Genomic DNA, 25,468 nt, shown 5'->3' with positions numbered 1-25,468 from the left:
CCCAGGTGAGAAACCCTGCCCTAGTCATAAAGAATTTATAACATTTCGTTATTTTTTTATACGTTCTGTGTATTTAATATATACTGTACGAAAATATGAAATATAATGTTTAATAAGCACTTATTCATGCCTCGCGGCACTCCATAATAAAATTTATAAGGAGAGGCCGCGAGGCATGAAGTTAACACCTCATATAGTCCAGTGGCGGATTTAGCAATATACTGATTAAGCCCCGGATTTAGTCGCGGCTCAAGGGGGATCGCCAACTCAATGCTACATACGTGCTCCTTATCAGTGGCGTAACTAGCTTTACTGCGCCCTGGATCCATCGATCTTCGATTACTCATGCCCACCCTGCTTCACGCATTTCAGCTGGCTGCGTTATATATATATATATAATAAAGTATGTTAAATAAGCCTAAATTGCGTTTCAAGTTTAAATATGGCTAAAAATTCTAGGGGAGAATCCATACCTCGAAACTTTTAAGAGTCATCACAATAAAGCCTAAAATTGCGTTTCTAATTTTCACATTGTCAGAAAATTTTCATGGAACCTGGCTACACCTGGCCCCTCCGACAATTTATGCGTTAGGTTTCACGTTAGTTAAGCTGTTGCCCAACGATTTGAGTTATTCCTACCATTGGGCATGAGTACTTTTATTACGCCATTCTTTCATTATTGTTAATAATCGATTTTTCAACTTTTGCTTCGATTCACAGAAAGTAATACTAGAAACTGAAATGTAAAATGTTATTGTGCTATCATGTGATTTTATATCCTTGTAACACGGAAGTGATTGCACCTGTCTCGCTACTGTTACTCAACTTAGCCTGTTGTTGATAAGACGTAGCTAGGGAAGTTGGGAGCGCTCAATCGAATCGTTCTGTAGTTCGCCGGGCCTGTCTCGTGGTATTTTGCCTTGCTTGCTTGCATGCTGCTGTGTGTTGTCTTGCCCTCAGGCGATCGAGCAGAATATTTCGAATGTTGTGTTTACCACTACCGAGAAAAAAGAAATAGATATCAGTTACACGAAGGGAACAAAAATAAAAAATAATATATATCCCTTAGAGTTAGTATTGTACAGAGAGCTAAATCACGCCCAGGAGGCACAAATTGTTTCACCCCTACATCTGGTGCGGGTTGGCCGGGAATGTAAGAAAAACTTAGATCTTCCACGTCAAAACCGGGGCTTTTGGCTACAGTGAGCTCCTGAATTTTTGAAAAATTACGAAAATTTACGTCATAAGGTACAAGAAAAAACTAACGGGTTTTGGTGTGGGAGGATGCACAAAACTAAAAACCGATCCATAAGACAAGATTTTCGGGCGCTTTAGTCCCGTAAGACAAGATTCAACATTCGAAAAAGGACCAAAATTTATGTCAAAAGTTCCAAGAAAAATTTCTTTCGCCGTCTTCTTCCTTTCCATGTGCCAATCAACAAAAAACTTCGTAAGACGAAAAAATTATGGGTCAATTCCCCTTAAGACAAGATTGTTTGAAAAAAGAGATAAAAATTACATCATACGGTACAAGAAAAAACTTAAGGGTTTAGTGTGGAAGGATATCGTAATTTAAATAAAAACTGATGACAAGTTGCGAAGTCATATTTATCATTTCTAATCATGTCTTCCATATTTCGCATGATCTCACAGGCACGTATACTTTGGCCCTATGTTTAAAATTTCAGTTTACTGTTGCTCTCACCAATAATACTGCCACTTTATTAGTAAGTCTCCCTGATATCTTATAAAGAGAGTGTGTAGAGAGAAGTTTGCGATGGTTTGACTGTATTTACTGTACACTATGATTGGAAAGACAAAACATATTGTACTTAAAAATGATATGACTACTTAAAAATATTACATGTAGAAAAGCTACTTGTTCAGAAACACTCACAGAAGCCTCGGACCAGGACTGATAACTTGGCACGATCTCAACAAAACAAGAAGGAAAAAAGACATTCGATTTGAAACATCGTATATTATTATAAGTCTTTACAGGGCAAGCGCGTTAAAATCCGTAACGAGTGAACTCGAGAAATACAGCATGGATCTAGTGGGGGTTCAGGAAGTTGGGTGGGAAGCGGTGGCGTCGCCTTGTGCAGTTCGCAAGAACACGTGAACCATCAAATATCGTACACGTTATTGCTCATTAAGATATTTAATAATATTTAGAATATCATTATTTTGACGTTTCGTTTCAACTCTCAGCTTGATTTACTCCTAGCGTATATGCATTCCATCATTACACCATATTCGCAGCAGCAGCGAGCATGATACACTGCTTCTGTGTGTAGTACAGAAGGGAAGCGCGGGCAGCTGGGGAGGAACTGCGGTCTCCGGACGTTCAAATCAAGATTTGAATGAGCAGCGTTGACAGCCGTTGTTGACTAATTTCCAGTAATGTGGCACTTTAAACAGAATCAAAGAATAAACTGCTATTTAAAATAGAAGAATATAGTAATAGCTCAATCTTTCAATCAGTTATCTACATTTCTTCTTATTTCAATTACTTGTAATGAAAATAAACTAATAGAACAAACAAAATCACATCTTTCCGGGGTCGTACCGAGGGAAATGGGAGGCTTAGAATCCTTCCCCAGATATTCTTAAGTTAACGCAGAACAAAATAAAATTTTAATTTATTTTCAAGACTTATTTTTTAAATACGTATAATCTGATCTTTTAGGCTACGGTTTTCCTACCTACATAAACTAAATGTTTGTAAGAAAAGTAAATAGCTTATCAAAACATACTGTAGTTAGTAACATTGTTACAATGGTACAATCCTACCTTCTGTATTGTAAGAATTCGAAGGAAATTTTGAAACTGATTTTTCTATTTTAATTTCCATCTTAAATATGTAAAATAGAAAAAGACGAGTACTGTTATTTGCAGTAATGTACATTCATGTCCAAAATTGTCGCATACCTATAACTGTCTTCTTGTAAGAGTATAATTTGATAATGATTTTGCAGGGTACTTTTAATACTGATACTATGTGTATAATCGGGAAATGTATATTTGTGGTAAATTTCGTAGTAAAAGAATTATAAATACAAAAATTAGAATGAGTGAAACAAAATGTTGCTAAATGGACAAGAAAGTTTTATTGTTCTTATTAACTACTCTTTTGACATGAAATTTCCCATTTATATGTCTTTGCCGATTATACACATACTAACATTGTAAGAAATACTGGGAGAACTCGTTATCAAATTATATTCCTACAACAACATATTTATAGACATGGGACAATAATTTTGGACATGAGTGTACGTTCAGCTGTAACACTACGCTGTAAAAAACGCGGAAAGTTTTTTCTTTGGGGGAGGGGAGGGACTTCGGAGATTGTACTTTATGCGCAAAAACATTATTCTCTCATTGTCTTTCAAAGTAGCAGAAGTGAAAACGTGTTGTGTAGTGATATACTGATTGATTTATATATGTTTTCTAGTATTTATTATTTCTTTTCCATAATGTTCATCAGCTATGTTCTGCTAGAATTTTTGAAGGTATACACTCGACTGTTTTCAAAACTATAGCTTATAGCTATTTTTATATCTCCATTACATCTCTCAATTAAAGTAAATATGTGCTGATATATATCTATCTATCTATCTATCTATCTATCTATATATATATATATATAGATAGATAGATAGATAGATAGATAGATAGATAGATAGATAGATAGATAGATAGATAGATAGATAGATAGATAGATAGATATATAGATAGATAGATAGATATATAGATAGATATAGATAGATATAGATATATATATAGATATATATATATAAGTGGATATATTCCGTATCCTCTCGTATAGTCTTCTCGATAGGTTTGTAGTGTTAGGTTTTCCTAAAATACTTTCCCAATACTAGTGAATCTAAGGCCTGTTCGATACGGCAGCATTTTTCGGAAGATTTCTTGTAAGAAAAATCTTATCATTACCGTGTTTTGTAGAGGATTCTGTTGAGTGATTGCAAACTACTGTATACCTTTTAGTGCACTGACGAATTGTGAAAGTTTAGAAAGAAGTTAGAACATAATCGAACAAAGTTAACTATCATCTAGATGTTTAAACTATACTGTGTCGAAATTTCAAAGTGAATCTAAATTAATAAATGGCTGATAGATTATGGAATGAAAATATGATTGTTTTGCTTTTCTCGCGTCTTATATGAAAGGAATTAGCAGGACCTGAATTGTATAATATATTGGCGACCTCTCATTGAAAAAGTGAAGAGAGCTCCTTCGTGGCTAAGCGATTAACGTAAGCGCCTTTGCCGTGGGAGACCCGGGTTTGATTCCCGGCGGGAGCTCAGGTGGTTCAGATTCCACGTTAATCAGTAGATCCCGTCTCATTTAGCCTAACTGCTGAAAGGAACATTAAATTCAAAATCAACTCAACTCAATGCAAAAAGTGAAGAAGTATGAGAACTAATAAAAACATTATAATTATGCTGAATTTAACTAGTGTGAGCACCAGGGGCGCACCCACACCGAAAATCTACAGGATTCGAATCCCCCTGGAAAGTGCTTATGCCTGATATCCCACACAGGAACCACCAACTCATTGCTTGCAGCCTCGGACACACATCTAGGCTGTTGTGTACGCTTCGTGGCAGAAATCTGTTCATCGCGGTTACGAAGGTGCTACGTACGCGCTATACCGAGCTCTCGCATTACCTGTGCGTCTCTTTGTAGATGCATACCCTCTACCAGTTTTCAATGGGGTCCACTGGTTGCTTATCCCAAGTTCACTCTGGTTGCTTAAGTTTTGTGGAGCAGTGTATCTTTGGTGGACAGGCTCCGGGGTCAGTTCCAGGTGAAAGAGCATCAAATACATTACAGTAATCTTTTTAAACTGTACATCTCGTCTTATGTAGCCTAACCCCTCGAACAGAGAACGTAAATACAAAATAAACAGTCATGAAGTGTCTGGAGACAACAATACAAAGGTGCTTGGAAAAAACGTTCGTAATTAAAGTTGCCTCTGCAATAGTGTTGTAAATAGAAAAAAAACGGTTCGTATTTTTTCAGAAATGTACGTTTTTTTTAGAAAAAAAAAACATTGCCTCTCGTTTTTTTTCTAAATTTCGTTTTTTTTTTCAAATAGTCATTTGTAATGCATCTTACGTCTATTTAAGTATGAAATATTTTTATATAGGTGTAATCACCGTAAAATGCAACATAAATTAAACGCTAGATACTGATACGCTACAAATATTTTACAATTTACATGAATACCATACCTATTAACAATTCGGGTTTCAGCAGTTTTCATCAATATCAACTAAGAAATAAAAGTAGAAATGGAATTTTGTTTTTTCGTGAATGCAGGCAGGCCTTTAATAAGTACGAAAATAATGTCACGAACAGTATAAAATTCCAATAATTTGACTAAAGATAGAAACTAATACTAATTTGCCTAATAGTATTTTTCTAAATGTCATATATAAATAATTTGCAGACTAGATATATATGATATGCAGAGCCGGCTCTACCACATATGCGGTGGCGTATTTACGATTTTGTTTCGGGAGAGGCTTTGCTAACTTTCGGGTGCATTTGCCTGAAAATGTGAAAATTCTGCAAAATATTTCATATACTTTACTATAGTAAGATTTCGTGGGGGGGCTTAAGCCGGAAGCCCCCCTAAATACGCCACTGTATATATGCAACACGTGCATTTGCGTGGAACGGCAAGCTTGGATGGTACGACAAATTCTGTCATAAGTATATTATTTAAATTAAATATTTCTTGTTGGAAACAGACTTCATGATGATGATAGTTACATTTACTAAGCTGACCTTCTATTTGAATACAACATTCATATATTATGTTTAGGTTGCATTAGTTTAAGGCCACATGGACAGTGCTAAAACAAATGGTCGAATAAATCCGAGCACAAATTGCTTGATTGTTGTCAACTGCAAGAATTCAATTCTCGAATAGTAGCGAATATCTGTTCCATTTAGTAAGTTATCACAGTTTTGATATGAAAGTAATCTTCTTTTTGTCAGAAGCAAGTTCCTTATCATTGAAGATAGAAACAAGTTTTTTTTAAAATGTTAGAAGATGTAGAAGAAAAATCAAGAAATAAAGATAAAAGAGCTAGTTGCACTGGAATTGCAAACTCATACATTGAGATTGAAGCTCGATAGTGAATTCTATAAAAAGGATTACCATCTTTCCTCTGCTTTATCTTTCACTATCATAATAGATTAACATTTAAAGAAAAGAAAACAGACACAACGGAATTGCATTTTTAGTAAGTATTTAAGCCTTTCTGAGTGCGACTGTACTTACCCTCACCTTTGTTGTTCATGCTGGAGTAGCATACTTAAAATCATGACTTCTAAGATTTGTTGTTTCTGGAGAAAAGGGGAGGCGACAAATTATGCCATTGCACGAGGCGACAAATTGACTAGGACCTGAATATAGGATGACTCAATTTGAAGGAATGCAGGGTGTTTCAAAATTAATATTAGGGTTTTGAAACTTTGTAGTATCTATTACAATTAACTTACAATTATAAATATTGAAAGAGCAACTCAAACAGTTTTGTACGCACGCATGTACATGCGTTGTTTCTTCTGTCTGCCGTTAGAAAGAGCAAGTAGCAAAGATGAAGACTAGAGAGCAGAAAGCTTTTTGTTTTAATAAAGACAGAACCTGTACAGTGCAACCGTCTGTGTGAAGAATATTAAGGAGACGCTTGCAACTACGTCTTTATTGTTTGCAGTTACTACAGGTCTAAACCCTACAGACTACGGTTTACGTGCCAATTTTACAAGTGAAATATTATTGCATAACAATGAAGATTTTCTGGATCGTGTCGTCTTCAGTGATAAATCGACTTTTCACCTAAGAGCTAATGTGAACACTCATAATATTTGCATCTGACCGTCAGCAAATCCTCAGGAGATGGTACAATTGAAACGAAACTCCCCTAAATTGAATGTGTTTTGTGCCATATGGCGGAAAGTTTATGGGCCTTTCTCGCCTATCGACTAGATGTGTGCCGTGTGACGAATAAATCTCACATTGAACACTTGTAGCAAAAACTGTTTGAGGTACTCTTTTACTTGATGCATTGCTTATAATTGTACGTAAAATGTAATAAGTACTACGAAGACTTAAAACCCCAAAATTTATTTTGAAACACCCTACATTTCTCACCAACAGTGTTGGATTTAAGATGTAAAAAGGAGAGAAAATTTTCCTTATAAAGTTATTGTTTACAACGATATTATTATTAGTCGAGACTATAACTACAACAACACGAGTTAGTAGTCAAAAAATGTAATCAAATGTATACTCGGTGGCCCAGGTGGCCAAAGTGGCACACACAGGTGTGTCACTTGTTTAATCCGCTCAAGTGTGGACACTAATTAAGATATCGGGATATTATTCTTGCAAAATGTGGTTGGTTTATAGTTTATCATATTAATTTCTTTTTCTTCTGGTGTCGAATTTCTTTCTCAAATTTCACCCCAATCAAAAATTCGAGAATTTTCTAATTTCGAATTTCCTTTACTTTTTTTTTCCTGTAGCATCCTTCGTTGTAGAAAGACATCCTTAAGACTTGCCAGGTAGATACCTCGGATGGATACCTAACTGTTGACATCAATTGGACGGGCCTGCGCGCAGTGTTGCCATTTAGGAAAATTAAAATTCTCCTATATTTGGACAAAAAATTAGAAATTTTTGTTTATAAATCCGTACCTGTACGTCCGAGTGCAAGTCAACTTACGTCAATCGAACATTTGTCCTTACTTAACAAACGAAAGTACAGATCGTTACAATGGGGTAATTAGGGGGCGCACGTAAAATTCGTATTTAGGTTCTAGCCCTTGATTTTTCTAGTTTTCCCTTACGTTTTTGTTTACCGTAATATATTTTTGGTAATTAGAAGCTTTATTCCTTAAATATCGCCATAATACTTGTAGGATATATCAGTGGTACCAATGTTTGATTTAAGATAGTTTGCGTCTGTTTGGTGGCAGTGTTGCCAGCTACAGAATATTTTAATTCCAGATTTTAGGGGGAAATTTTGGAAAAATTATAGGTTTTGTCTCTATTATTTCCCTCTTGTTGGCTATATCGGAACAAACGTACCAGTGTCTGGAAGTCTCGTCTTTGCTCTACACAATGCACTATAGAATGTTTCAATAGAATAATTAGGGGAAGTACGGTTGAGGTTTACAGTGGACCTTGTCCTCTAATTGGAAAGATAACTGTGATTTTTTTCAAGGTAGAATGAGATATTTTTAATTGACATGCTTACTTTATTAGATATCGTCACAATAGTTGTAGGATATATTAGAGGGATACCAAAGCTTATTTTAAGATATTTTGTGTGTGTCTGATAATAGTGTTGCTAACTACAACTAATTTTAATTCCAGATTTTAGGGGCAAATTTTGGGAAAAATTCCCTTTTTTATTTCTATTATTTCCTTCTTGCTGGCTACATTCGAACAAATGTACCAGTGTGTAACAGCCTCATTCTTAGCCTACACAGCACACCATAAAAAGTTTTACTAGAATAATTAGGGGAAGTACAGTTGAGGTTTATAATAAACCATGTTCTGGAAATCGTAAGAAAATGGTGAATTTCTGAGGTAGAATTAGATTTTTTTTAAATTTCATGCTTACTTTGTTATATATTGCCATGATACTTGTCGGATATATTCTTGGAGCACTACGGTTTATTTTCAGATAGTTTTCGTCTGTCTGATGGCAGAGTTTCCAGCCAAAACAATTAATTTCCGCTATTAGGTAAAAAATTCGGAAAATTTCCCTTTTCCCCTCTATTATTACCCTCTTACTGGCTACATTGAAACAAACGTACCACTACCTGAAAGCTTCCTCTTTGCCCTATAGAACGCACCACAAAAAGTTTCAATAGGGTAATTAGAGAAGCTGTACCCCGGCATATTTGATTTTTGCTTCTGAGGCGTAAAAAGTGTCAAAATTTAATGTGTATGACAGAATTTTTTCTTTCCCTCTTTGAATGGAAGCCAGCGACTTCAGGACTTCACTGTACCTTGTCAACACACCAAATATTTGTTTAAGTGACTTGAACCCATATAGCAGCAGTGGTACTAGATACAAAAAATTTTTGAAATTCGGTTAGGGATTTTTTGTAAATTTTCACCCCTATATTTCCCTGAATAATTTCCCACCCGTTGGCAACACTGTAATACAACTTACACCAAAAAATAGCCACATCCATTTTCTTAAAAACAAGGCCTTAACCATATCAATGGAATGAATAGTTTTTGAGCAATAAGTGACTAACTGGGAATGTAGGAAAACGCCAAAAATGACCTGAGGCCGAAAGGAATAACCACACAATTTTGCTCGTATAGGTTCAAAGAAACAAACGATTTGTAAGTTACGAGGGCTTCGACTCAAATTCTGTTGATTATTTCAATAATCTGCAACATAAATCAATAAATAATAGTTGCCAGAAAAAAAACAGACTTTAAAAAAAAAACATGAAAAAGAACGATGTTTTTTATTTAAAAAAACTTCACAGAAAAAAAAACCGTTTTTTTACAACACTACTCTGCAACTATCATAATAATTCGATACATTGCATGTTTCGTGTATACGTATTGTTAACAGTTCCCATGATACTCTACAGTCAGTCTCCTTGTGATTATGACATTCCCCTAACAGCACAATCGCATAACAGGCATATGCCTATCATGTTCCCTCAGGTTCATAGGAATGTATCCAGTATGTGCCTTATGTACCATTGAGAGAGAAATCACATGGATGGCAAGTGATAGCCACAGTCTATGCTGTCCCTAGGCACATGTCTGACATGTACCTGGGGAACGTGCCTAGTATGTTCTAGTTATGTTCCTCATGCCGTAAGCGTCAATGAACCACAAAATTACTCCCACAAAATATGTTAAATCGCCTATATGCGTAATGCGTTTACATTAAGGTGAGTCTAAAAAAAACACTTTAAACAAGTAAAAGAAATGTACTCCAGGATGGGCGCAAATCGCCAACCTTTGAATTACTAGCCGCGTGCTCTACCGACTTGGCCACGGAGGAGATGGAGACAAAGTTGCTTGTAGAGGAATAAATTGTTGAGGTCTTTTGAATTTTGCTAATCAGAGTGCTCCTTTAACCGTGTATATTCGACGATAACCGTTTGGGATCAGATAAAATCTACTCGCCATGTAATTTTTTTAACAAAATGATGGGTGTATATTTACTTTATTTCATGGTTCTTCCATATTCATTTTCAAATGATCGGCAACAGTTGCCATCTAATAAAGTTGATGCGTTTGTTTGCTTCTAGTACACAACCGCTTAGAAAAAGAAGCAACAAATGCTGTTAGAGTATCTAAAACAGTATGTATCTAAAGAACGCACCTAGAACATGATAGATATATATCCCAAGTGACGTCATAAAAACAAATGACTGTTAAAAGTGCGAAACTGAGCCAGGTATATAAATGCTATATTTGTGGTACAGTCCGCAGCAAAAAAATGTGCAACATGAGCATGTAAGTTTATAGTGAAACTACGCCTAACACGCTGGGAATCAACATAACGTCTAAGTGGCACGAATCATGCCAGGAGAAACCTAGGCGTCTTCCCCTGCACATTTATTTTGGAACAAAAGACTTCGTCGTTTCACAATAAACTTACATGTTCATGTTGTAGTTTTTTGCTGCCGGCTGTACATAGTTGCAAATATCAATTAGATGTAACAAGTACCTAAAACTATAGGTAGCTGAAGTACATACTTAGCACCTGAATATCACATGTACCAAGTGTCGGGTACCGAAAAAGTAGCTGGGACACCTAAATGGCACATGCCTAGCACATCCTGTGCTGTTAGGGTCGATGTGTTGGTAGACGTGAAAATCTGATTTCTTATTCCTGAAAACTTTTACAGGCAAGTCTTTTACAACCTGTATTTTCCTATTGAAATGTAATAGAACAACAATTCTTTGTTTACTACGACGTTGGATATACTGAGTGGTAGTTTTATAAGCGCCATTATCCTATATAGTTGAGGTGCTACATCGCAGAAATCAACGAAAAACTGCAAATTGTGATAAGAACATCCCCGTTGGTATAAATAATGTTTAAGGTTATACAATGAAATTAAGTCGGAGAGGCATCGTCTAAAATCAAAGAAATCCAAGATGGCGACCATATTTCAAAATGGCTACGCGGTTACAGTTTTTCTGTTATACGTCGTAGGAATTGAGTGTTTGGTATCGATTTATAGGTTTTTGAGGTCAAGGATTGCAATTTTTATGTTAAAAACAAGTTAGGAATTACTATAGGTGTTTTTTGTTCCATATAATTTTTAAATTGAAACATAGGCGAAATCATTATACACTATTTTTATCTAAAAACATATGATATAATGCTTCGTTTAAACTGAATATTTCTGAAGTTGAATACTGTTTCTAGACCATAAGCAAACACATCGACAAGCACCACCCACAGCCATGGATTCTTACATTCATTGATTGTTCACATTCATTCTTACAGTTGCATAATAGTGTACAAGACAGTCCAATATGTCTGCATCCACACTTGTTTCTACAGTTTGTGCACGTACATTTTATTAATTCTCTACATGAGTCCGAAATTTCTGACAAATCCGACCATTTCACGTGCCATGATGCATCATCCAACCACCATCCCCAGTCGGCTGGAGAAGGTACACATATTGTGCTTTTGTTTGCTTGTCCCCAAACGTGTCCAGCTTGGAAAGCACTACGTAACATTTGTTGTAATGCGTTCTTTGTCGGTGGTAGACTTTCAAGGGGACGATTTTTGGTCATGAACAACCCCTGTCGTGCATTATTGACACTTCTACTGTTACTGGTTGAGCAGTATAGTAATACTACGTATCTTTCAAGAATGTCAAAAATTGCCGTTGAATGGAAGTTTGAGGTTGTGAGATGAAAGAACATGCAATAGTGGCTTCTTTAAACAGCATCAATGTCTTCCAAGCTGATTTTTTTGTTTTCTCTCTAAAATTTGGAATACTGTCACAACCCGTAAAAGCATGGAATCCTGGTAAAGCTATATAGCCTTTTCGCTTCCCATTGCTTCAGCTATAGCATGAACTGGAATAAATCTATAATTCTTTCTTGTTCCAAATGCAATACAAAGTTTATCCATGCCTTTGTTAACAAGGGAAAGAAGTAAGCAATTGCTAAGACTACGACATCGGTATCTACAGTGCGTATAAAAATATTTTTGATGCCGTTTTCTACATTGTCTTGGAGGTGGAGTATTATCCTTGTGTCCGCGTCTTCATGGCCAGGGCAATGGGCACCAATTAGAGAACTTTGTGCAGTAATATTGCCTTTAATTTCTTCTCCTGCAGTAGTTAGAACCTGAATATTTGTAATATTATTTACAGCTAATGCTCCAAGTAGAGTAAAAAGCACTTCTTTGTTGCTAGAATTACGCAAGAAATCTTGCCAATGTTTAGGTAAAATCATGTGTGAAAGCACTTGTCTCCTGGTTCCAGTTCTTCTCTTCTGTCTAGCTGCACCTTTAATACTTGGTGTGATGTATCTATCCCAAATCAAATCAATTCTTTGACAAGCAAAATTTTCAGTGTCGTTACCAATGTGAGAATGAAATGTGTTCATATAGTAGTCACCAAATGTTCTTGAGGAATGTGGTTTTAAAATGTTAATAAGAAGTGCACCATCATAAACTATAGCATCACAGGTTCCAGGAAAGGCATTATCATTCTTGTCTACAGTATCTTCTAGAATGTGTACGAAGTCAGATTTATTGCCTAATCTAAATTCGCCATTATTTGAAAATGCAGGCGGAAAGGGTTGGTTTTCGTGCTTTAAAAAACTCTCCATATCCAACTGACGATTCTGTGTGACTATAAAGAGTCTAGAAAACAGCTTAACTTTAAAAAAAAGTCTTAAGTATACTATTGTGTTTGCTAGCGTCCGTCGCAGGAGTGTTAAACAGGGATATTTTGTTCTTCTTCAAAGGTTGAAATATTGTTGTAGACGGTTTTACTAATATTTCCTCGATGAAATTGTGGAATAGTTTAATACCAGTCGACTGTGCCGAATAAATTGATGCATTAACTTGCTTGTCTACGATAATCCTGTTGTCGATGACAATAAGATCTTCACCTTCTAAAAATGAATTTCCAAACTGTCAATTTGTTGTAAAATGCTTGAACCTTCGCGACATATTTTACTTGATATGACTGGTACTGCTCATGGTGGCCTCGATTGTTTACTTCAGATGTTAGCTGAATGCCACTCTCAAATTCCTGTATTAACTGACAGATTTCTGGCCTGGCAACCAGCTGAATGCCACTCTCAAATTCCTGTATTAACTGACAGATTTCTGGCCTTGCAACCATCCAACGTCTTAGTGCCGATGGATTCCTTTAGCCCTACGGCACTACCATCACCTTTCACTACTGCCTTATTTTGTTCATGTGCTTGGTCTATGCTAATTGCTGAGAAGATTTTGTTTGATTTTCTTATCATAAACTGTCCAGAAGAAAATGAGCGATGTATGCCTGGTAGTTGAGACTCTGCATCAAAAAGGTCTTTCAGATGGACTGGTAGCCAACGGGCATAGTTATGATGATCCAGGACAAAAAACCAAGGAATCATGTCTTTTACGCAGTCACAGTACAAAAAGAAGTTGCCTTCTCTAATTGAGCGAACAAAGAGAAGCAATAAGATTTCCATATCAAGACAAGTCAGCCAATATATGAACATGACACTGTTGTGCAGGTCGCTCTTCATTCCATATATCAAATTCAAGCTCGGAACCAGACTGGTGGTAAGCACCTTCCAACAAATGGTATAGTGTTGCTGCAGTCACTTGGTGAATTCCTCTGGCTTTCTTCACGTGGGGTTATTTTGAGATAGCTTTCTGCAGTGCTAGAAGATGCAATATCAGCGCTCCATTAACTTCCTGACATCCACTGACTCAAAACTCTGAGAAAGCTTGTTCGATGTGAAAGGCACCAAATATCACCATGAACTTTCTCTCACCATACATGTCTGGATAGTTCCACTGAATCACTTTTGATAGTTCCACTGAATCGCTTTGCCATTTTCGATTGCCACCTTCACGTACTCATATCTGGAAAAAAAATTAAAAAAATAAAAACAGGGATTACTTGGGTATTGCTTTTGTTACAACGAGTTTATTATTATAATTCATATAAAACACTGCACTTGTGATCAGGACGTTTCCTTAGCACAAAGCGCATATATATATATATATATATATATATATATATATATATATATATATATATATATATAATTCCTAACACGTTTTTAACACAAAAATTGCAATCCTTGACCTCAAAAACCTATAAATCGATACCAAACACTCAATTCCTGCGACGTATAACAGAAAAACTGTAACCGCGTAGCCATTTTGAAATGTGGCCGCCATCTTGAATTTCTTTGCGTTTAGACGATGCCTCCCCGACTAAATTTCATTGTATAACCTTAAACATTATTTATACCAACGGGGATGTTCTTATCACAATTTGCAGTTTTTATACACGTAGCACCTCAACTAATATGCCTTTGAATGCGTTTAACAGCTCTTTCGTTTCCAAGTTGGCGTGGAGTGCAATATGGAATACCCACAAGAAAAGCATGGTATTCCATATTCCGTATGGTATTCCTATTACAAAAATATCTATCGGTATTGGGCAATTAAACACACATTTATGATGACAACAATGCTAAGCGTATATTATATTACAACAAATTTTCTGATGATACAAGGGGTGAGCTTGGGTCCATTGTTTATCATGTTTAATGTGAGCACACAATGACTGTGCCGATCCGGAAGCAGAGTATTATACTTGTTACTTCTGCAAGTAATCACATTCAGTTATGGCTTGGTATTAAGAATTTTCATATATTGTCACTGTATTCATTGTATCTTCAACAGAAAACTCATTTCTTTTCTATATAGCATTTGTATTCCATATTACTCGACTATTTCAAATTATCCTCCACAGTGGTTTCTTTAACTTGGCACGACCTCAGCAAAAGAAAATGGACATGAGATTTGGAACATGGAATATTAGAAGTCTTTATAGGGCAGGCGCGTTAAAATCCGTAACGAGTGAGTTGGACCTTGTAGTTCAGGTAGTTAGGTGGGAAGGAAATGGATCTGTTAATTCCGGAAATTTTACGTTCTTTTACAGGGAAGGAAATAAAAACCACCAATTAGGAACAGGGTTTTTCGTTCACAAACGAATATTACCAGCAATTAAACGGATTGAATTTGTTACTGACAGACTTTCTTTTATTACTCTTAACGGTCGGTGGTTTGATATTATTGTTTTAAATTTACATGCCCCAACAGAAAATAAGGATGACGATATAAAAGACAGTTTTTACGAAGAAGTGGAACGGATCTTTGACCAACTCTTGCGATACCATATGAAAACTCTATTAGGGGATTTCAATGCGACGGTAGGACAAAATGATATTTTCAAACCGATTATAGGAAACGAAAGTCTGCATGAGGAAAGTAATGATAAAGGTGTTAGACTGGTGAACTTTGCAACATCCAAAAACCTAATCGTGAAGAATATAAAATTCCCACATCGCAACTTTCATAAATGGACCTCACCAGACGGAAAAACACATAATAAAATTGATCACATTTTAGTAGATAGAAGAAGGCAATCTAGTATAATTGATGTCCGGTCGTTTAGAGGGTCTGATTGTGACACTGATCACGAAATTAGATGATAGCCAATAAGAGACGAATGCAAGATTGAAGTTTCGAATAGATTCTCGGCTTTAGAAGATTCGGAGTGCACTAGTGTTGAGGACACTTGGATTGAAATTAGATATAGTATTAAAATTTCAGCAAAAGGGAAACTGGGACACGCGGAAATACATAGGAACAAACCATGGTTCGACCAGGAATGCATTAAACTAGCAGAGAAGAGAAAACAGGCAAAATTACATTAGCTACAAAATCCGAATGAAATAACTACAGAAAATTTCGTAGATATCAGGCGGGAAACTTCAAAAACTTTTAGAACTAAGAAACGCAATTTTTTGAAAGCTAAAACTAAGGAACTTGAAGATAATAGTAAAAATAAAAACATTCGGGACATCTATAAGGGATCAACGAATTTAAGAAAGGCTATCAACCTCGTGCTTATATATTAAAGAAAGCTGACAGTACAGTTCTCACTGATGCGCATAGCATCTTAAATAGATGGAAATATTTCTTTGACGATTTGCTGCACACACAGCCAAAAACTAATGTGTGTGGAGAGATGGAATAGAAATAGAAACCGCTATAAAGAAATTAAAGAAACATAAATCTCCGGGTGTAAACGAAATTCCGGTAGAGTTAATTCTAGCTGGAGGCAAAAAATTGTGGAACAAGATACAGAAACTCATTCTCCTTATTTGGAACAAGGAAGAATTACCACAATAGTGGAAAGAATCAAACATTGTTTCAATTTACAAGAAAGGCGACAAAAATGACTAATAATTATCGAGGCATTTCTCTTCTGTCAACATCCTATAAAATCCTTTCAAATATTCTATTAGCAAGATTGACCTCATACGCAGATGAAATCATTGGAGATTATCAGTGCGGATTTAGACGAAATCGATCAACTATCGACCAAATATTTACCATTCGCCAAATACTCGCAAAGAAGTGGGAATACAATACCCCGGAAAATGGCCTGAAACAAGGAGATGCGTTGTCATCATTATTATTCAACTTTGTCCTGGAATACACTATAAGGAAAATCAAAGATGGCAACCAGGGCCTAGAGTTAAACGGTATTCACCAGGTTATGGCATATGCTGATGATGTAAATTTAATAGGGGATGACAGGAGAATAATAGTAAGAAATGCAGAGATCTTATTAAACGCTTGCAGGGACATGGGTTTGGAAGTGAATGCAGAGGAAACTAAATATATGGAAATGTGTCGGGACCGTAATACAGCAAATTATAGATGTGTTAAAATATTAAATAATTCTTTTGATAAAGTGGATATTTTCAAATATCTAGGATCAATATTAACAGACGAAAATCATATTCACGAAGAAATTAAATGTCGACAAAAAGCAGGGAATTCATGTTATTATTCAGTTCAAAATCTCTTGTCGTCGCGAATTCTGTCGACGAGTTTGAAGCTTAATATATATAAAACGATAATCATGTCTGTTGTTCTATATGGTTGCGTAACATGATCGCTTACTCTGAAAGAAGAACATAAACTGAAAGTATTTGAGAACAAGATCCTAAGACGAATATTCGGACCCAAGGGGAAAGGAAATGGGGAATGGCGGAAACTTCATAACGAGGAACTACATAATTTATACGGTTTACCGAACATTGTTAGGGTCATCAAGTCTAGGAGGCTTAGGTGGGAAAGTGATGTAGCTAGGATGGAAGAAAATAGAAACGCTTTCAAATTCTTAACTGGAAGACCAATTGTTAAACGACCATTAGGAAGACCTAGGCGCAGATGAGAGGACAATGTTATGATGGATCTCGCAGAGATAGAAATACAAATTAAAAATTGGATCCAGTTGGCTAAGGATAGAAGTCAGTGGAGAGCTTTTGTGAACGCGGCATTGAACCTCCGTGTCCATACGCCATATTGTTAGTTAGTTAGTTAGTTAGTTAGTGGTTTCTTTACAAATTATAAGTTTTGTCCACCCTTGTACCGAAACTATTTTTATCAAGATACGCATAAATAAAGCCAAATATGTAAGGCGTATATTTGTTTTGCTTTTTGTTTCAATATGCAATTCTTAACTGTTACACGCGAAACAAAAATGGTATTCCATAATTTCCCGAACTTGCTCTATTATAAGTCCACTTCGTGATCCTAATAATAATAATAATAATAATAATAATAATAATAATAATAATAATAATAATAATAATAATAATAATAATAATTCTATAGTATTACTTTGGAGAATATATATACAGCTACATCTTTTCCTTCTCAGCTTCCAAAAAGTCAAGCTGAAATGGCCCTCTTGCAGGGTGTGTGGCCAGCAACGCTGAAGATGCTTCAACAGTCGAAATGCGCAAAAATCTATTGGACTGGCATCTGGGCTTCTCACAAGAAAATGCCTTAGAAAAGAATAGCATGAATTCTCAGCTCCTCTGCTACGTCCTAATAAAACTGTAGTGATGTTCTGGCGATATTACTCGAAGTCTTGTAAATATGGATCATCACCTCGTTCGCGTCCATTCCATTCAATTGTGGAATGTAGGCTATCGCAGATAGATAGGTGTCTAGTATTCACCTTCATGTCTTTGTTCACCTTGCTTATCATCAACTTACCCTCATATCTGAATTCCGTAACAACCATAATGCCAAGAGAAATTTTATGTGCGCTGACGAATAAAGTTGCTGTGCCTCTTACCGTCAACATCACGGTATGTGACCGCCGGAATGTGACCATCAGCAGTGAGATAGACTTAGGGTTATAGTGACAACTTTCTTCCATTAGGAATCCGCCAGAAACTTGAAACTTGAATACGTACGAAAACTTAGCATGGAAAAAGGCCATTATGTAACCTCCCCATACTCGTTTATTTTCGGCGCCATTTGATAACACTCACGCACCTACAAGGTCACACACAACACCACTCCCGCCAGCAGACCCATAGTCCCAGTATGATACGATAGTGCAGCATCGAATAGAATATGATCGGATATAAGTGAACGACCTACTGTATACATTTTTTTATTTCATGGACGATGAGCTACTTTCTCACCAAATTTAGTTGAGATCCGACCAGTAGTTACCGAGAAATAAAACATCACATACAGACACACAAACACCTGGTAGGAATCTATAAGCCTCCGTATACGTATACCGGCATCTAATAATACACATAAATGCAATCATTATTGTATTTATTTTTTTGTCGTTGTATATGCATGAAAAGCTACTTTTCCCTATATTTTATCATGTGCAATAATAACGATATTACAAAGTACAGTGAAACCTGTCTTTAGCAGAATCGAGCGGGATTCGCAAAAATTTCCGTTAAAGCAGATTTCCGCTTAACAGAGATAGATTTCTACTTAAAAAAAAAAAATACGATTCAATTTCATGTCCTTCGATTATGGAAGGTAGTTTAGCAACCCATTCATTAAATATTTCACCATTTACATCATATGATCACCACAAAATTCGTAAGAAACACTACCTCATATTTTTTGCATAAACTTTCTAACTATACATTGTATGCTTTGAGTTCAGTTTTATCCAGGTTTTCGGCTCCCGTTTTAGCATATTCCTGTAATATAGGACCCGATATGCGGTGATTTTACGGTTTGGCACTAACAAACCACTCCCATACTACTCCATTAATGTCTTATTTTTCAGTTTCGTTAACTTCTATTTTTATTTTCCCATTACTGCAGTATTATTTTTCCATTACTGCAGTTTTCTCACCCCTTCAAAATTTCCATATTTTTTCATTAGAATCTCGTACACCACAGCTTTACCGATGTCGAACAACTTCATGATTTGCTTTACATTCAATTATCTCGTTCTCTAGCATGAATACTTTTATCTTGGTATTAAGATGAAACACAACACTTGTTTTACAAGCTATAATGACTGCTGCCGAACCAATGTAAAAGTGTAAGTTTAGAGCTGCATTGGTAAAAGTTTTATTGCAAGGTGGTTGATCAGGCGTTGAGAGCTGAGAAGGTCAAGGACAACAATAAACAGGAAATTAATGTATATTTCTGAGTATTGATGGGTCAAGGAACATTTTGTTTCCTTAAATCTGGTATGTCCATGTTTATGAGATTCCAGAACCATACCTGCTGAGAGCAAGGCAGAGAGGGTATCAGAAAACGCAAATGAGAAACAACGACATAATTCTCTCAAATGTTCTGCACATGAAATTTTGCTTCAGACCGTGATGCATTTCGTCTAAACCTTGCACGGTATACTTTAGGACAGAAGAGTTTTCTTTGGAATTCCGAAAGTCCTTTGAATCCTTCACTGCTTATCTTCACGACACGTGATAGAGATTATAACTCTTACTTTGTTGCTTCAATTCCTTTTCGCCAGAACCTTGTTTTGTCAGTTTTATCCTCATATTTGCCGGCTGTCGGTAGTCGCTATACAATCGGAACAGAAGTATACCTACAAAGAAGACGGACAGCTGACATGCTTCGTACGTCTAGCCGAAAATTGTGGGAGTTAATATGAATAGTGGCTGTGGAAGGTCAACACTGTCCAGAAAGATTTAACAGAAGAACGAATTTATCGCAGACATTGTAATGTATATGTTTGCCCTCTCACAGGATGCCTAAAAATTTTTTAAACGCTGTAGTCCGGAAGTCAGAATTTTCCGTTAAACGTTTGTATTGCTTTCCGTTGTCCGCATAACATAGTTTCTGCTTAATGAAGGGACTTTTAAGTGTTTTTGCTCCAAACTTCATGCGAACGTGAAATATTTCCGCTTTCAGTAGTAACAAAAACCATTTTGTTCCGGTAATTAATTAATACGTTAACGTTATTGATACATACTATATTTCAGTCAATATTTTCTTAACGTTATTTAGTGGTAACAGAAAGTATTTCGTTCTTCTAATTCGTCACTGTATAGCTACCCGAAAAGTATAGTAACATTATTATTTCATAACAAATGTAAAAGTTATGAATGGTACATAACGAAAAAAATAACAAATATATTGCTATACTTGGCTGAATTTCCATATTTTTCGTTATTTTAGCGTTAAGTTAAATTAGTAAGCCTTGGGAATAATCTATAAAAATAATAACGTTATTACAATATACGATATACCTATCAATCTTTTCATCAGGTTATTTATTGATAACAGAAAGTAGATTGATCCTGCAATTCGTTACTCTATGGTTATCTGATAAGTATAGTAACATAATTGTTTCGTAGCAAAAATAAAAAGTTACAATCGGTACATAACAAAAAAATTAACAAATATATTGCTATACTTGGTTGTACTTCCATCTTTTTCGTTATTTTAGCGTTAAGTTAAATTAGTAAGCCTTGGGAATAATGTATAAAGTAATAACGTTATTACAATATACTATATACCTATCAATCTCTTCATAAGGTTATTTAGTGATAAACAGAAAGTAGTGTGCTCCTTTAAGACGTTACCATTATAGTTATCTGATAAGTATAGTAACATTAGTGTTTCGTAACAAATATATGAAGTTACAATTGGTACATAACACATTGTGTTAACAAATATATTACGTTACTTCCGTCTATTTCGTTATGTTATAGTTATGTTAAGTTAGCAAGCCCTGGTTTATTGTGAAACTACGCCTAACAGCATAGGGAATGAACATAACGTCTAAGTGGAACGAATCACGCCAGAATAAACCTCGGCCTCCTCTTGTGCACACTTATTTTGGAGCAAAAGACTTCGTCATTTCACAATAAACTTATATGCTCATGTTGCAGGTTTTTTGCCGCGGATTGTACAAAGCTCTTCTCACATGGACCTGAACTGAGGCCTCAACCCAGGTTACAATGTTGCTTAACTCAAACTTCAATGCAATTTCTTTTATCCTGAGGTGGTGCAGGCAATGGTGCTATTCAGCCGGTCCGTATCAGTTCGCTAGAACCGATTGTTAAAATATTTCGAGTTTGCAGAACAGTTTGCTATACCAGTCATAACAGTAAATTTTACCCAATTATACCCAGGAACATGTAAATTTTTAGTTTAACTATGTTTATTTTTAGAAGTTCTTACAGCTACAGGATTAAACACAATGATCACTGAAAACAAGGAATAAGCGTTTATTTCCTAGTCTCAAATGCTCAGATATCAAGAGCTCATGTGAACTGGAATCACATGAATATAGTTAGGTCAGGTTATTTACATTTGAAATGGATACATATCATTGAAAACAATTGTCGATCTATTGCTGGATTAAGGTCTTTCCAATACTTTTTGACAACCATCTATCTTGGATAATTCATTTCCAAGATATTCGTAGTGTTACCTAATTTCGTCATACCATCTTGTATTAGGATGTTGTGCAGGTCCATACTTGTCACTTGTGGTATCTAATGAAAAATTTGCTTTCGTCTACCTTGTATGGTTTGTTTCCAATAGAGTTCTCTCTCTCTCTCTCTCTCTCTCATATATATACAAGTATGACAAGTGTCTCATATATATATATATATATATATATATATATATATATAGAGAGAGAGAGAGAGAGAGAGAGAGAGAGAACCGGTTGTTAAAAAATTAGAATAGCACCACTGGATACAAATCATGTACAGTGGGTCAAATAAGTTTCCGTACACCAGAGATTAATAATTTCAAAATGTTATAATATCTTAAGATAAATAAATAATATAACGCAATTACATTGGCTGAATTTGTTCGTGTCTGCTTGTAATATATATACATTACAGTGATAGTATAGAATATAACAATAGTATAACTGGCGATTTAAGTTAAGTTGCTGAAAATTGAGGTCAAAAAAGTTTCCGTACACGGCACAAATATGCAGTAGAAGGAAGCAAAACGCACACTAAATAGCATTTGCAGTGGTTACAGATGACAGAAGCGTGCTCTACTAGTGATAAAGTAGTACTGCAGTTACATTTGGGCAAGGGAGAGACCTACAGATGCAGGAAAAAGACTTGCCAAAATGGAAGTGCCAATTCCAATATGTGAACTAATAGTAAAATTAAGACATGAAGGTAGGTCTCTTAGAAATATGGCAGAGACAGTAGAGAAATCACATTTTACAGTGCAATATATTCTAAATAGGTATATTGCAACAAATATTTGCAAAGATCGACCGTGCAGTGGCCGTCCAACAAAGTTGAAGGATAAGCATAAACGTGTTATTTTAAGAACTATCCAAAATTATCCAAAACAAGTGCTCCAAAACTCCCTATTATGATTGAATCTGACTATGGTGTACAAGTGGTTCCTGAAACAGTTCGTACTGTCCTCAGAAGAGCGTTCTACAACGGTCGCGTAGCCAGAAAGAAACCATATGTTAGTAAAGCACACTGCAAGAAATATGTAGAGTTCGCAAAATCTCATATGAACAAATCAATTAGCTTCTGGAACTCTGTTTCATTTAGTGATGAGAGCAAGTTCAACATTCATGGATCCGCAGGAAGAGTTATTGTCTGGAGGGAACCAAATATGCACGTGGAACCAAAGCATCTGTGTCCTACTGTAAAGCATGGAGGTAGTGGTGTGCTCGTTTGGGAGTGTGTGAGTGCAGTTGGAGTAGGAAATTTGTATTTTATAGAAGGTACAATGGACCAACATGTTTACCTGAACATTCTGAAAGAGAATCTCCACATCAGTACAAAAAGAAACTGAATATGGGAGCCTCTTTTATATTCCAGCAAGATAACGACAATAAACATACTGCACGAAAAATGAAAGAGTGGTTGTTGTATAATGTGCCAAAACAACTTCATACTCCTCCACAATCTCCTGACTGTAATCCCATTGAGCATCTGTGGGATTAATTAGGGAGACGCATTACGAAACAGAATATTAGAAACAGGGTTCAGTTGAAAAATGCATTACGTGATAAATGTAGGAACATCCCCCTGCAACTACATCAACATTGGTCACTGCAATGCAAAAATGAATGCGAGAAGTATTTAAGGCCAAAGGAGGACCAACTGACCACTAACTGCGGTCGAAACTCAACATGGTGCCCTTATTTACGTGTATTTCTTTAGGTGTACGGAAACTTTTTTGATTTGTAATATAGTCAGAATATCGTGTGTATTTGATTTTCTGCTGACTTACATATTCCATATGTTTTATTTTCTGATCTTTATGCTTATTATGGAGTTCTTTACAGAAAACTCATAAAAATTGTAGTTTTCTTTCTGTACTTTTTAAGGTATATTAAAAACATAACAGGAAAACATCTGTACGGAAACTTTTTTGACCCACTGTATGTTCACAGTAGTTCGCATGACAAGACATGTGCTAGTCCACTCAAGGGACCATTAAAATGCCATGTTGTTGTATTATGACATATTGGAAACTCTCCTTTAGCATATCCTTACATAATGGTATAATACATCAAAGAATAATATCACATATAAATGCCTTTACTATTATACAAAGATTATCTTACACACGTTTATTCATTGCATCACCATTTATTTTCTTTTAACACGAGATGCATTCCGTAAAATCCGTACAAAATTTAATCTAACTGGACTTCTACCTCAACAATTGAAATTCTACGTAACAAAGCATAATTATTGCACTTCCATGTATTATAAAAGGCTTTATTAAAATCTTAATAGTAAAAGAAAAGACACGATGTAAAAGAGATTTAGTAAAATGGAAAGACATAAGAGATTTTTCAACAGGTACTCATCTAATAATAAATTTACATAGAATATTTAATGTCATAAAAATTGTTCTTAAAATGTTCAAAGATGTTAAGTGTACAAAAATATTTGCATTCACAGTCAGAAACTGAATATTCGAACTTCCTGTACTTGAATAGAAGCAAGTATTAAAATTGCTCTCAATAAGAAACAGCTTAATAAGGTACCCAGGAAATTCTCAAATTTCGAAGTAACTTATCTATCTTCTTCAACTTAAATGTAGAAGAAGATGTGTTAAAGTTCTAATCACCACGTAAGTTCTCATATTTTGTCTCTCTTTTCAGGTTGACAAACTCTTAACCCTTTTTCTTTCCAAACATCCTGCATCCAAATTAAGCTGTGGCTTAAGCATTTTAATGTTCCACGCTTCTTTTATTTGTCTTTTTGAATTATTTTCCCCTTTGCCTGAAATGTTACATGTACGGCATCATGTAACAGATCTTTCAAATGTTTACAAAGACATCAGACCAACGTCCTTCAAATATTCTTTAATCTCAATTATATCTTTTTGTGTTGCCTACGTATGAACATGCGACCCTTCGTGGATGAGTAACTAACGCACATGTTTTCTTTGCGCAAGGTCCCGGATCGATGCTCAGAAGGGATACTTGGCTCGGATACTAATCAGAGTGGTGGGCTGGTCCATTGCAAACAGTTTGTCAAGCCTCAGGTAACCCAATGCTGAAAAGGAACGAACTCAAATCAATCAATCACTAATCACAAGAACAATTAATTCCAAATGTATCACACACAGATTTACAACAGGTAGCCTAGATGAAATAACATGGTACAACTTATGTAAGGCTTTTCGAGAGGATCTCATCTTTAAGCTGTATGATATGAGAATGTTGAAAACTGGAAATTCTACCCAATATATCTCTTGTCCTACTATTCTGTTGTCTTTCTTACTTACAAGTTCTACGGGTAACGTCCAGCCCATCCTAGTTCTTCTGCAGTTACTTACGAATCTACCCTATTACACTCCAATCCAAATAACCATACTACAGTAAGTTTACA

General features: G+C 35.7%; 1 protein-coding gene and 1 long non-coding RNA gene across 3 annotated transcripts in view; both read right to left on the bottom strand.

The window, feature by feature from the left end:
* Positions 1-25,468, bottom strand: part of spas (spastin) — a 471,098-nt gene that overhangs the window by 281,928 nt on the left and 163,702 nt on the right. The window lies entirely within an intron of this gene.
* The window catches only part of LOC145664284 (uncharacterized), a 122,246-nt gene continuing 118,563 nt past the window's right edge, over positions 21,786-25,468 (bottom strand). Inside the window, exon 3 of the long non-coding RNA XR_014127350.1 lies at positions 21,786-25,132. This is a non-coding gene — a long non-coding RNA (uncharacterized LOC145664284). The remainder of the gene's footprint in view (positions 25,133-25,468) is intronic.

The sequence above is a fragment of the Thermobia domestica genome, chromosome 11, assembly GCF_964235325.1.
Source record: "Thermobia domestica chromosome 11, izTheDome1.hap1.1, whole genome shotgun sequence".
Taxonomy (NCBI): domain Eukaryota; kingdom Metazoa; phylum Arthropoda; class Insecta; order Zygentoma; family Lepismatidae; genus Thermobia; species Thermobia domestica.
The sequence above is the reverse complement of the archived record's forward strand: the minus strand, read 5'-3'. Positions and strand labels throughout refer to the sequence as shown.